The 13249-nt window shown below is 43.0% G+C and overlaps 1 protein-coding gene across 5 annotated transcripts in view; it reads right to left on the minus strand.

Moving 5' to 3' along the window:
• Window positions 1–13249, minus strand: part of Csgalnact2 (chondroitin sulfate N-acetylgalactosaminyltransferase 2) — a 40671-nt gene extending 27422 nt beyond the window's left edge. For 3 of the 5 annotated variants that reach the window (XM_023721276.1, XM_023721280.1, XM_023721279.1), the window contains exon 1: window positions 12845–13249. The gene's annotated coding sequence lies outside the window, so the exon portion shown is untranslated. Of the gene's footprint in view, window positions 1–9515; window positions 9584–9724; window positions 9946–12844 lie in introns of all 5 variants that reach the window. The other 2 variants (XM_023721278.1, XM_023721277.1) reach the window with 2 other exon arrangements.

The following is a 13249-nucleotide window of genomic DNA, read 5'->3' on the forward strand; positions in this document are numbered from 1 at the left end:
TGCAGTGTACTATTTGTTGAAACTGTACTTTCGATTTGATTTGAAACTGTCTCATTGCTATCTGTTTATCAATAAAACTTTGAAAAAAAAAATAAAACAAGGTCTTGCTATATAGTTCAGGCTGACCCTAAATGCACTATTGTAGCCCAGGCTGGCTTTGAGCTTACAGTTCTCCTGTCTTAGCCTCCCAAGTGTTGGGTTACAGGCATGTGCCACCATATTTGGCACTCTTCCAGTAATTTCTACGTTTTTGATTAGTGTGTGTAACCCATAATAATTACATTTCTCATATATATATATATATCCCCAAGATATATTTTATTTCACCCTCACCTCTCCAAGTTATTACTGGCCTACTTGTTAGGGAAAAAGTTTAGAACTAAAAATGTGGAGAAAAATCCTGTATAAACTATTAATAAAGGCAGATATTATTAACTATACTACATACTAATTTTGGAAGTGAAGCTTGATAATAGAAAAGCATATAATTTAAGCATCATCATCTTCTATTTATAGGGTATCTCATACAATGAATTTATTACTGTGAACTGTAACTCATAAATGGGTCACTACTAAAGGTTTTTCAACAAAACAGAAAATACCAGCATGTATCATATTTAGCAGTATGTTTTATGTTGTGATTATGCATGTGTATGTATGAAATCTCCACATAAAAACACTGGTTTGAAACATATTTTTATGAATATTCTGTAGGATCCATTTAGTGTAGCACTGATACTAGCTTTATTCTACGTAAGAAAAATAGTTTCACAGGTGAAGATTTAAATAAGTTTGTTTATTTATATATTTTTGAGACAGGGTCTCACCGTGCAGTTCAGGCGGGCTTTGAGCTCACTTTGTAGCTCAGGCTGGTCTCAGACTTACAATGATCTTCCTGCTCCAGCCTCTCAAGTGCTGGGATTACAGGCATGTGCCACCACACCTGACCTCGGGATTTTTTTCTGTTCTTTTCTTGGTAACAGGAATCAAACTTAGGACCTCGTGCTTTCTAGGCAGGTGCTGTGCCGCTGAGCTATATCCCTGGCCTGAGTTTAAGTAAATTTATGTAACTATGAAGAATATTAAAACTTAAGTGATCTTGCTCTTCCTTTACTTAAAATGCTGGTTTTGAGATACCTTACACATCACTGAATAATGTAATTGAGCATTTTCCACTGAAATGAAAAAAAAAAAAAAAGCTGCTATAATTACTTCAGAATGTAAATTTTGGTTGTATAGCTCTGTGGTAGTTGTTAAAAACATTTCACATAAAATCTTACTTGCCTAGTTCCTAAAGGGAACTCATAAGCCATATCCAGCTGTAAACACAGCAGAGCCTTGGTTCAGCTCAATTAGTTCTGGCAAGTGTGACAAGTACCCAATCTATGAGAATAAAACAAACTCTTTTAGCTAGAAAAGGTAGTGCACTATCATCAACACCAACACGTTCTAGCTTGTGCACTGAGTGCCAAACAAATCGTGAGAGGTGGCTTAGCTATTTAGCTTATAAACTGGCAGCCAGCAAGGGATGGGGCCTGCAAGGAAGGCAGGGCCAGCCTGCATCTAGGGTTAAGAGTCAGCTAAGTCGGGAGTGGAAAAGCAAGCACGGTGAAGGGAATCGCTGCAGCCAACACCCTCCCCCTTTTACTCTGTTCTCCCCAGTTACACAGGAAGACTTCTTCTTCTTCTTCTTTTTTTTTTAAAATTTATTTATTTATTTATTTGTGTGTGTGTGTGTGTGTGTGTGTGTGTGGCCAGCTCAGCCCACCAGGGGGCGGGGCTGGCCAGCATGTGGTGCTGGGGGATTGAACCGCGGTCCCTGTGCTTCGTTAAGCTTGTTCTAAGTAGGTGCTTTAAACCACTGAGCCATCTCACCAGCCCCCACAGGAAGACTTCTGACTGGCCAAAAAGTGTGTGGCTAGTGCACGGCCACTGCGTGTTGTTTCTCTGCAGGTTATCTGAGCATGTGGATAGTTCACACCCAAATTCTATAGAGGATTAGCCAGCTTGACTTGTTATGGTAGGCACCCGGCCATCCTGACGTAAGAGACCCTAGACAAAAATTTCACTTGGTAACTTTCTACACTCCCCCCTACTATTAGGAGCTTTCTCTTTTCTTATGTTTTCAATCAACACTGCTTATTTTATTTATTTATTTTTTTAATGTATTTCATACAGTCTCACTACGCAGCTCAGACTCTTAGTGATCCTCCTGTTTTCAGCCTCCCTAGAGCTGGGATTAAAGGCATGTGCTACCATACCCAGTTTCAGTGGCCAGCATGGTATGGGGTGGAGGTGGTGGTGGTGGTGCTGCATGTGGTTCCAAGGATCAAACCCCAGTCCCTGGGCTTGCCTAAGCAGGCACTTAGTCCACTGAGCTATCTCACTGGCCCAACACTGCTTTTAACTGCCTCCTTTGTCTAGAATTTCATTCTTTGGCTTTATGACACATCTGCCCAATTTGCATGGTGACAGAATGACACATCTTGGAACAAATTTTTTGTGTTAAAATACACCGAGTACCAAATTCAAGGAATTTCAAAGCAGTCGGTAGTAAGGTATGACTCATGTTAATATTAGAAGGGCTGGGGACATCACACAGTTGGTAGAGTGCTTACCTAGCATGTGCAAAGTCTTGGGGTTTCTGGGGTTCAATCCCCAGTGAGACACACGCACACACAATATTAGAGAATACACCCATTTTTCTGCTGTTACACCTTGCTCACCATCATTCTGGGTAATATGTTGATATCATAAGTAAAGTTTATGCACAGCCCCAGAATTAATCTGGTCAACCTTCCAAATACAGACACAGTGATGTGTTTTGAGGAGAAAAAGATATACAATGGACTTGGAAAAATGAGCTGGCAAAGGCTACATAATATAAAAATCAAAGATCTTAGGGTTGAAAGAAATCTTAAGCGCCACTGATTCTAACTCTAAGACAGACTAAAGAGAAGTTTACCTATAGCCCAGGTGGAAAAACAAGGACAGATTTACTCATGTTTGAAACCACAAAAAACTTAATCAAAAATAAATCCCCCCCAACCAAAAACAAAAACTCCCCAAAATGAAACAACAGTCTTGAAGATACAGAACTTCCCATAACAAGGACAGTGCTCCTTGGAGAAACAGGAAGCAGGGCCTAAGCAAGTTACCACCTTGGCTCCAAGCCACCAGTGGGTGAGGGCAGCCCAGGCAGAGCCCAGCAAACACCTGAGCTGACGGGTAAGGTGACAGGATGAGGAGGCACACACAGTATTAGAGAATACACCCATTTTTCTGCTGTGGAAACTGGAGGCAGCTCCAGTTCCAAGGACACAGTTCTGGAGAGGACAGGGCGCAGAGGTGGAGCTCTAGACCTTGCAGAAGATACCTCCAGTGCCAAAAGAGTGCCAGTCAGTGTGGGGTTAGGAGGAACCTGCAGGCTAAGCAAAGGACCACAGACAAAATAATAGGACATAGAGCCAGCAGTCACACAGGGCCAGAAAGAGTGCAGTCCCACCAGTCAGACTGGAAAACTGGATAGTCAAAAAGTAGTGGGAAATTAGCTCTAAGTGGGTCCAGTCCTACCAACAAATCCTAAAATTAAAACCTGAAAGGATTCATGGAAGAGCCCAACTCTCAAGAATATTTATAGGAATGTCTTATTATGTGACTAAAATCCATAATCTCTGATACTTAAAAATTTTTGCCACGATGAAAAATATCCATGATTAAAATGGATCCATAATTGACACAGAGGTGGAAGTTCACAGAAAAGAATACCAAAACACTTACTATATTTAAGCCAGACACGGTGGTACAGGCCTGTAATCCCAGCCCTCAGAAGGCTGAGGCAGGAGGATCGCCTGGAGTTGGAGGCAAGCCTGGGCCACAAAGTGAATTTATGGCCAGCCTAAGAGACTGTCTCAAAACGAAAAACAAACAAAGAAAGACCCACTATATTTAAAAAATGTGCCTGTTTAAGACACTAAGCAGAAGCACGATGACATAACAAAGACACAAATTAAAGCTCAGGAAATGAAACCTTCAATGTCTGAAATGAAAACTACTTTAAGTTGGATTGACAGTAGTTTATATATTTTGGAAGAAAATGTTACTGAACTGGAGGCACAGCAATTGAAACTATGCAAGATCCAGAACGAGGAATGAAAATGATAAGCACAGCATTACCAAGACATGAGATAATGTCAAACTGCTTAACATACCTGTAATTGGAGTCCCTAAAGAAGAGGGAGATCAGAAGAGATTTAAAGGAAAAAGGCAGTACATTTACAGATTTGGTGAAAACTATAACATAAATATAAGAAGCTTGACAAACTCCAAATACATGAACAAGAAAAACGACAATAACAAAAAAAAGCACATAATGACCAAACTGCTCGAACTCTGAGATATACAATCATAAGAATGCCAGACAGAACTAAGCCTCACATGGAAACCAAAGGCCACTGAAGACCACTGCTGGGACAGGGCAACGAAGACGATAGTGGAGCAGGAGCCGAAATTCCACACACACACAAACTGCCTTTAAATACAAAGGTAGCAGGCTTTTCCAGACATAAAACTCTAAAGAATTCATCACTATCAAGCATGTACTATCAGTCCTTTAGTAGAAGAAAAGTGATACCAGCTAGAAATAACAGATCTACCTAAAGCCATGCAAAACATCAAATTATGAGTTCATTCTTTACCCAGCAAAAACAAAACTACAAAATTATTTGAAAAGCAGCCACTGACAAAAAATAAGAACATTTGGGAAAGAAGAAATTAGGACCTTTTATTCCTTAAGCACTTGATGAGATTTTATAGTTATACATTTACTTGGTTACTTTTCCTCTCCTTGCGGGGACAAAATGCCCAACATTTGAAATTAGGGAAGAAAGGGTTACTTAGCTCACAGTTTGTGGCGGTTTGAGGGCCTACTCGGCTGGCTCCAAGGCAGGGTGGCAGTTCATGGCGGCTGAAGACAGCAAATATAGCAAGCGCAAAAGGGAGGAGCAGGGCTAAGAACAAGCCTCTCTCCCTCCCTTATACTGCATGCAGGCTGCCCTCCCCAGGGCGGGTGTAGTGCTCACACCCATAATCCCAGCATTGGATCACCAATCAATCAACAACACTGGATGCCTGCCCCTTCAGGCATGAGGCTTTGGGGGCATATCTAGACACAAAGCATAACATATATGGATTGTTCAACATGGTACTGAATAAATAGCTTGTAAGTATCTGAGAATAAACTTGCTGATCTCCAGAAGAGCACTTATGCAACAGACACATGAGCACCTACGGTGGGTCAGGCACTGTGCTGAGTACCAGAGCATAACAGCAGATGGATCACTTATCAGGGTGTTTGGGAGGAAAACTATACTCATGGTATTAGGATGTTAAACAAATGAAAAGAATATTCTTGCTGGGCACCAGGAGGCTGAGGCAAGAGGACTGTCACAAGTTCAAGGCCACGCTGGGTCTTGTACTGAGACCTTGTATCAAAAAAACCCAAAAATCCAAACAAAAACCAAAAAAAATCTATCCTCAGACAAGAAAGAAAGAGAAAGAGAAAGAGAAAGAGAGCAGAGAGCAGAGAGCAGAGAGCAGAGAGAGAGAGAGAGAGAGAGTGTGAGAGAGAGAGTGAGAGAAAAGAAAACTATTCTCAATATCACTCTAGGGGCTCGGGGAGATAGCTCAGTAGAATAAAGTAGAATAAGCGCTTGCCTGGCAAACGCAGGGTCCTGAGTTCAATCCCTGGTACAAAAAAAAAAAAAAAAATCACTCGAAGTGGAAACACATACCAACCTGTAACACAGTGAAAATAATTTAAGAGTCAAGGGGGTGGGCAGCAGCGCCTCCTGGCTCCTGCCATCCCCTGTACTCACAGTCCCTGTCCCTGTCCCTGTCCCAGCGTTCCAATTCTGGCCAGGCTCAGAAGTCTGTACTGCTTGCAGGAACTTCCCTGGCCACCGGGAGCCCAGCAGAACTGCTGAGACACCAGGCAAGTGCCGTCAGCAAGGAGAGCAACAGAAACAAGTCACAGCAGCTGAAAAAGATTTTCCGGGAGTACAGAGCCTTTGGTATGTCACCACACATTGGAATCTCATTAATCTCCCTGGGCCTATTTTACATGGTTGTTTCAAGTGGTGTAGACATGTCTACAAACCTGCTTAAACTCGAATTTATTTATTTTATTTTATTTTATTTTATTTTTTGAACTGGAGATTGAACTCAGGCCCTTGCGCTTGCCAGGGAAGCGTTTATTCTACTGAGCCATCTCCCTGGCCCCTTAAACTCGAATTTAAAGAACTGCTGTGCACGACTGGAGAGAGAGCTGAGTGGTCTAAGTACCTGCCTGGCAAGCGTAAGCACCCAAGTTCGATCCCTAGTACCACATGCTGGGCCAGCCTCAGCCACTGAACCGGGGTATGGTTGTACAGGCCTGTAATCCCGGCACTGGGAAGGCTGGACAGGAGGATCAGTATGAGTCTGAGCTGCATAATGAGACACTGTATTCAATGAATAAATAGAAAGGAATCAAGAGTCGCTCCATGGCAGTGGGCACATGCAGCTTCGTGGCAGCTTTCCTGGTGCCAGTGAGGTCAGCATTACCTCGTCTCAGTCTCTGTGCCCTTCCTTGCCAGATATCCCTGGAAAGTGGGCTTTTTAGTCCTCCAACTACAAAACCGTGATGAGCCCCAACTGCAGGCATGGAAAACCTAGTGTGAGACTGTACAATTTGGACTGACTTTAAGAATTGTGGGTTTTCTGAGCAGAAGCACCTTTGCCACCAAAAGTTGTGAATAATGTTCCTTCTAGAAGATCTTCGGTGAGGACCTGTCTGTACAAACCCCTGGGGGAACCTCATGCTCAAGTTTTTTAAAAGCAATGATTCATTTAGCCAGCTTTTAAAATTCCCTTTCCACTGATTTGTTGTCAGCAGCCTGCAGTTTAATGTGCAGTATTCTGTAAAATATCTGCCAGTGCTACAATGAAGCAAAAGTTAAAAATATGTTATCATAATCTAAATTCGTATAAGCCCTCTGACATTCACTACACTTGTACTGCGGAAGGAAAACAAAGGCCCCTCAACACCTTCAAATCTGGACATGTTTGTGGTGGAGATAGTTTTTCGGAAATTTCATTAAAGCAGGTCTGGGTCACTTCTCTCTGTTTACCTGAAATATGACAACCTTGCTCAGCAGTAATGGTATCATGTGGCTTCTGATGGCCACCTTCACACTCTGGACACTACATATAGGAAAAGCGAAGATAATCTTAGCCCTTCTTAGAAAATCTTTAACTCTTATTTCAAACATCAAACATTCCAGAATTGTCACAATGTTTACATTGTGTCACTGCTAACATTTTTAAGCTTAACTAGAATTATATACTTGAAAGATTTGTATTACTTCCCAGAAATAAAAATTAGTAGCACTTGTTATAGATAGAAGACAACCATGAAATAATATTATACGGGCTGGGAAGAAAAGGAAACTTGCAGGGCTAAGTGGTCTGTTGAGCCAGTTTTGCCCAACAAAGGGCAGATGAGTTAGGGATACACAGTTCAATCACAGAGACCCAAACGTACAACTTCTTCCTCCCAGCAATGGGTTAAGACTTTTTCCTGGGCTTTACACTCTGGGGACTCAGTTTTATTGTCTGCCCTGCCAAATGGCTGAGGGGGTTGTATTTATCTTTCTGGCTCTCAATTCCATCTTTAAAAAAATGATTTCTGTGACAATTAGAAAAGAAACCATTAACTATCGGCTTTACTGAGCTCTGGCTGTAGACAGCCCCCTAGCCAAACCCTAATTACCTATGCCAATCGGTTATCTCAATTAGTATTTAAAAGGATCTTTGCGGGACAAATTCTCCATTTGCAAGATTACTTTGAAATGGAACTTTTTTTCTTTCAAAGCTGCTGGCACACTGCTGAATGCTTTTACGGATTTAAGGCTGGAGTTGCCTTTCTGGGGTCTCACTCCAGGACATCTCCACAGTAGCTCCGTATGCCTGAGGACACACTGTATCTTTTTACATGGGATGGACAGAACTTTCCCATCTTGTCTTGTATTTACACAGTGACTTGTTCACTTGGAGCGCCTGTCCCATCCATATCAGTATAAAACTACTGTGCAGAAAATGCTGGTTGAAAGCCCTAAAGCTCAGGGGCTTAAATCTCAATCTTCACATGTCAGGAGTAATGGGAGTGGATCACAAGGTGAGCAATAACAAATCACATCAAATAGCCTTATCATTATTTTCTAAGCTCCAACCCCACCCCACTCCTGTGGTCAGTAGCCAAACAGGAAAAAAAAAAAAAAAAAAAAAAAAAAAAGAAGAAAAGAAAGAAAAAAAAAAGAAAAGAAAAGAAAAAGAAATGAAAGGATAAGATCAAAGGATCAAGGAACTAAAGTATTATGTGAAGTTGGGCCTAGGAGACAGCTCAGCAGCATAAGCACCTGCCTGGTAAGAGCAAGGTCCTGAGTTCGATCCCTGGTACCAAAAAAGTACTATGTGAATTCACTAGCAAGATATACAGACTAGGGGCTGGTGAGATGGCTCAGTGGTCTAAAGCACCTACTTAGAACAAGCTTAGCAAAGCACAGGGACCACAGTTCAATCCCCCAGCACCACATGCCAGCCAGCCCTGCCCCCTGGTGGGCTGAGCTGGCCACACACACACACACACACACACACACACACATAAATAAAAATTTGAAAAAAAAAGATATACAGACTGCCTGTATTTACATTGTTTTTAATGGAACTAGGGTATGATCTATTTTAAAAATGTAAACCAGTTTGCCTCTAATTTTTTAATCTGACAAGGTAAGCATTTTAAGTGAAATAAACATGTTTATAAACTTCCTAAAGTTTTTCTTTCCTCTTCCTCCTCTTCCTTCCCTTCCCCGTTCCCATTCCCCTCTCCCTCCCTCTCCTTTTTTTAGAGTCAAGTTAGCTACTTAATAACCATGTAACTATAGGCACAAGATTTCATGTCTCTGGACTTCCCAAATGAGGCAGCTTGCCTGGGGAGTTAACTTTCCTTCCAAGATGCTATGATTCCTTTAGTTAAAGACAAATTAAACACATACACTTTTCAAGATGTATATGTACTCAAATTTTATTTAAGTACATATATTACTCAGTCCAGTAATTTATAACTTTAAAGATTCTTTACTACAGAAATATCCACGCAAATATATAATGTCACAAGTATGTTTATTGGTGTCATATGTAACACCATAATAAAAACAAAGCAACCACTGTTTTTACCAAAGTGTCCATTGGTAGGGGAAAGATGGAATAACTAACAAACCATAGCACCATGGAATGTTTAGGAGGCAGAAGGCGGGCCTTATTGCTGACAGAGACCCTACAGGGTTGTGCCACAATGCCTGGCTAAAAAACTTGTACTTTTAAAACCTCACAAAACAAAGGATAAAGAAGCCCACAGTGTCACCTCCCTCCTGTCCACAAGGCTCAGGTCCCTCCAGATCCACTGTACCACCACACACCTCACCATGATAGCCTTAGGGCTGTGGTGCTGACTCTGAGCAGGAAATGGGACTGCTGCTCACCCGGCCTACAAGAGAGCACCAAGCACATACTTAGTTCTTGCCTAGAGCTTGCTCTGCTTAGGAAGAGCTTGCAATATACTGTACTCGCCTCCCACCTTCCTGAGTGCTAAGGTCTACAGCTCAAATGTTCCCAGAAGCTCAAGTACTGAAGTGTGTTCCCCAGCCCCTGGTGCTAATGGGAGCCAGGTGGTGGAGGCTGCAGGAGGAAGCGAGGTTATTTTTATCTTCGAGAACCCTTCAGGGATACAGGTCCAGCCCCTCCTGTCTCTAGATTTCCTCTGGCACCAAGTGAGCAGCCTTCTCTGCAGAGTGCCACGATGTGCTGCCTCTGTGCAGATCTGAAAGCAGCAGGCCAGCCAGCCATGGCCTGAAGCCCATATAGCAAGAAGTCAAAGCAGCCCTTTCCTCCACCAAGCTGACCACTTCAGTATTGTGTCACAGTGACACACCAACAGGAAGCTGACTACCACACCAACCAACTTTAAAATCACATTGCATGTTTGCTCCAGATTATTAAAGACTTTGAAATTTTACTGCTCTGTCTTATAATCCTTCCTTAACATTGCCTTAAATTTCTTAGCTATAGTTATCCATGACTACAAGTTGGGAAATGTTTTTGCTTTCTTTAAATCCCATATACTTTTCTTAATTTTTTTTCTTTCTTTTCTTTTCCTTTTTTTTTTTTTAATAGTACATCCCAGGGTGTTTCTAGTGGGTATAGATGACAATGGCCTTATTTTGCCTCTCAGTTTGAATGACAATTTGATTAGGGATAAGATTCTGAGCTCAAAATAAGTTCCACAGACACTTTTAAAATACAGCTCCACTATGATCTAATACTCCATTTTTTCTTTTTTGGGTACCATGAACCAAACTTAGGATGCCGCACTTGCCAACCGCAAGGCTAATACTCCATTTTAAATCAGAACTCTAATCAGAAGTCTGACTTCCATTCCTGTATAAATAAATACACATACATTTCTCTTTGGAAGCTTATGAGATTATATACTTACCCACTCCACTAGTGAGTTTTTCATTGCTGTTACCTACATATGGAACATACATAACTTAAAGGAGAAAGGTTTATTTTGGCTCACAGTTTCAGAGGGTTCAGCCCATGGCTGGCTAACTCCAAGGCAGAAACATAGGAAACTCTGCAGAGGAAAACTCATCTCCTGCAGCCAGGAAGCAAGGCACAGGAAGAAAGCCAGAGAGAGGGAGGGACCAAGGACAAGATACCATCCAGGTCAGGCCCCCAGGCCCCCATTCTCTCCAACCTGGCCCCACTGCCAAGCGGCACATTCCACTGTTAACTTATCAGTGGACCACGCAGTCAGGGGTTTATCCCCCGCATGATGCAATCACCTTCCAAAAGCCCCTGCTTGAGCACATGACCCTTGTGAAGGACATTGTTGATCCAAATTCTAGTAACAGGGCTGGAGAGATGGCTCAGTGGTCTAAAGCACCTACTTAGAACAAGCTTAGCAAAGCATCAGGGACCGCGGTTCGATCCCCCAGCGCCACATGCCAGCCAGCCCCGCCCCCTGGTGGGCTGAGCTGGCCACACACACACACACCACCCCCTCCACATAAATAAAATTAAAAAAAAAAAAAAAAAAACAAATTCTAGTAACAAATGCCGGAAGAATGTATCTAAATGTGTGTCTATTCTTCTAAGATTCTCATGTATTTATTCCATTCATATAATTTTGCTGAGAGAAAAGTCCTTGTTTTCTTGATACGGTATTTTAACTATTTCTTTTTTCTTTTTTTTGCGGAACCAGGGATTGAACTCATGCCCTTGCGCTTGCCAGGCAAGCGCTTATTCTAATGAGCCATCTCCCCGGGCCGTTAACTGTCTATTCCAATGTGAAGTAGAAATGGGAATTGTGGCATGTGTTGTGAATTGATAGGAGAGGAAAGTTGGGAACAGGAGCTGCTAGCACAGCCCACACATCTTTCCACCACTGCAAAGACCCTACCCTTCCTGACCATCCCCACTGCAGTAGGAAGAAATAGGCTAGAGAGAAGGATGGAGCTCTACTCGCCAATAATTTGTGCCCTGACTCACACGTGTCTCTCTGGCTCAGGTGACCTAAAGTGTGGCCTGGTTATTCCTATCTCTGTAGTTATTTCTTCTCTTCGAATTCATTCCTGAGTGTACTAGCAGATGTGCATTGGCTCTCTGGATCTATTCTGTATGTAATGGTTATTCTTTCCTACTTTCTGTGTTTTAAAATTCAAGAACTGTTTTTTGTTTGTTTGTTTGTTTTTTAATAGCAGCCTACGTGTGCTCAATAGGCAGGATACCCTACCAAATTTGAGAGTACTAATGTTTACCTTGATATTTCCTTCTGTTTCTTACATTATCTCCATTGGTTCAGGGCTCAATTTTGTTTCGTTTGCACTTCTCTTACATACTAATTTCCCATTTCTCTGTTCACATTATAAATGTATTAGTATTTTCATTCATGTGGAAATCACTGTATTGCTGTAATAAATACCTTTTTTGTGGGGCAGGGTCTCCTTGCTATGTCGTTTAGGTTGGCTCTGAACCCACTACCGAGCTCAGGCCGACCTTAAACTCACAGTGGTCCTCCTGCCCCAGCCTCCCAACTGGCGGAATGGCAGGCATGTGCCACCACACTTGGCATATGTTCCTATCTGTAACTAACCCTATGATTCATTTTGGATAGCATGAAAACTGCAATGTGACTTCCTTGTCTTGAACTCTTAAAATTTTTCAATTCGTTTTTAGTTATCCCCCTTTGATGTTTCGTTTCCCCTAACAACCATTACTTTGTTTCCCCTAACAACCATCCAACTTGAAAAACAAAGTCACACCATCACCAGGTCTGACAGACCTCTCTAACACAGCTAGAGGAGTACTGACAGCCTGAGACAAGGCTGTCATAGATACACAGCGGGAAGTGGGCAAATAATAACATGGTAGTGAATCACCAAAATCTCGCAGCTGTAATGAAAGTTTTTTTTTCCCCTTAATCAGCTTTAATCTTTAATATCTGGTTAAGATATTTTATTCCATTTTTTATGTTAGTTTAAATGTAATTCTGCACCTGGGCTAAGATGCCGTCATGTTATATCTGACCACTGTACTCACACGCTCATCACTGACAAGAATTTGATAAAACACCGCAATAACATAAAAATGACACCTATCACGACATAGCATGAGTGAGTTCCACAAGCAACGCGCCAGGCATACAACACAATCACACTAACAGGAGGTTCAACGCAGCACTTACAGCGGAAGGCGGGCTGGGAGGAGCGGGGACCGACGCTCGCTCGCTCGCCGTGGGTCCAGCAGGCTAGGCGCGTCGCGCGTGCCACTGCACGCCTATTGCACACTCCGGGAAGTCGAGCCAGCCGTAACTGCCAAGCTGCTCAGCGGCGAACCGGCCGCGCTCGCCCGGGCCCGGACGCGACCTCCGCCGCGACGCTGCACCACAGAGAAGGGGTCCCGAGCGGGGCGGCGATGTCACTGTCGCCGGCACCGAGGGAACGCAACGCTGCACGTAGCCGTCAGTGTCGCCAAACTGGCGCCCGGGCTCCAGCAGAGAAAGTCCGCGGCCCCGCATCCAGCGACCCCGGGCGGAGCCGGCGAGCCTACTGCGCAGGGCCCGGAGCTGCAGGCGGCGGGCGCGGGCCGG

Source organism: Octodon degus, unplaced genomic scaffold, assembly GCF_000260255.1.
Source record: "Octodon degus isolate 3935 unplaced genomic scaffold, OctDeg1.0 scaffold00081, whole genome shotgun sequence".
Lineage (NCBI taxonomy): Eukaryota > Metazoa > Chordata > Mammalia > Rodentia > Octodontidae > Octodon > Octodon degus.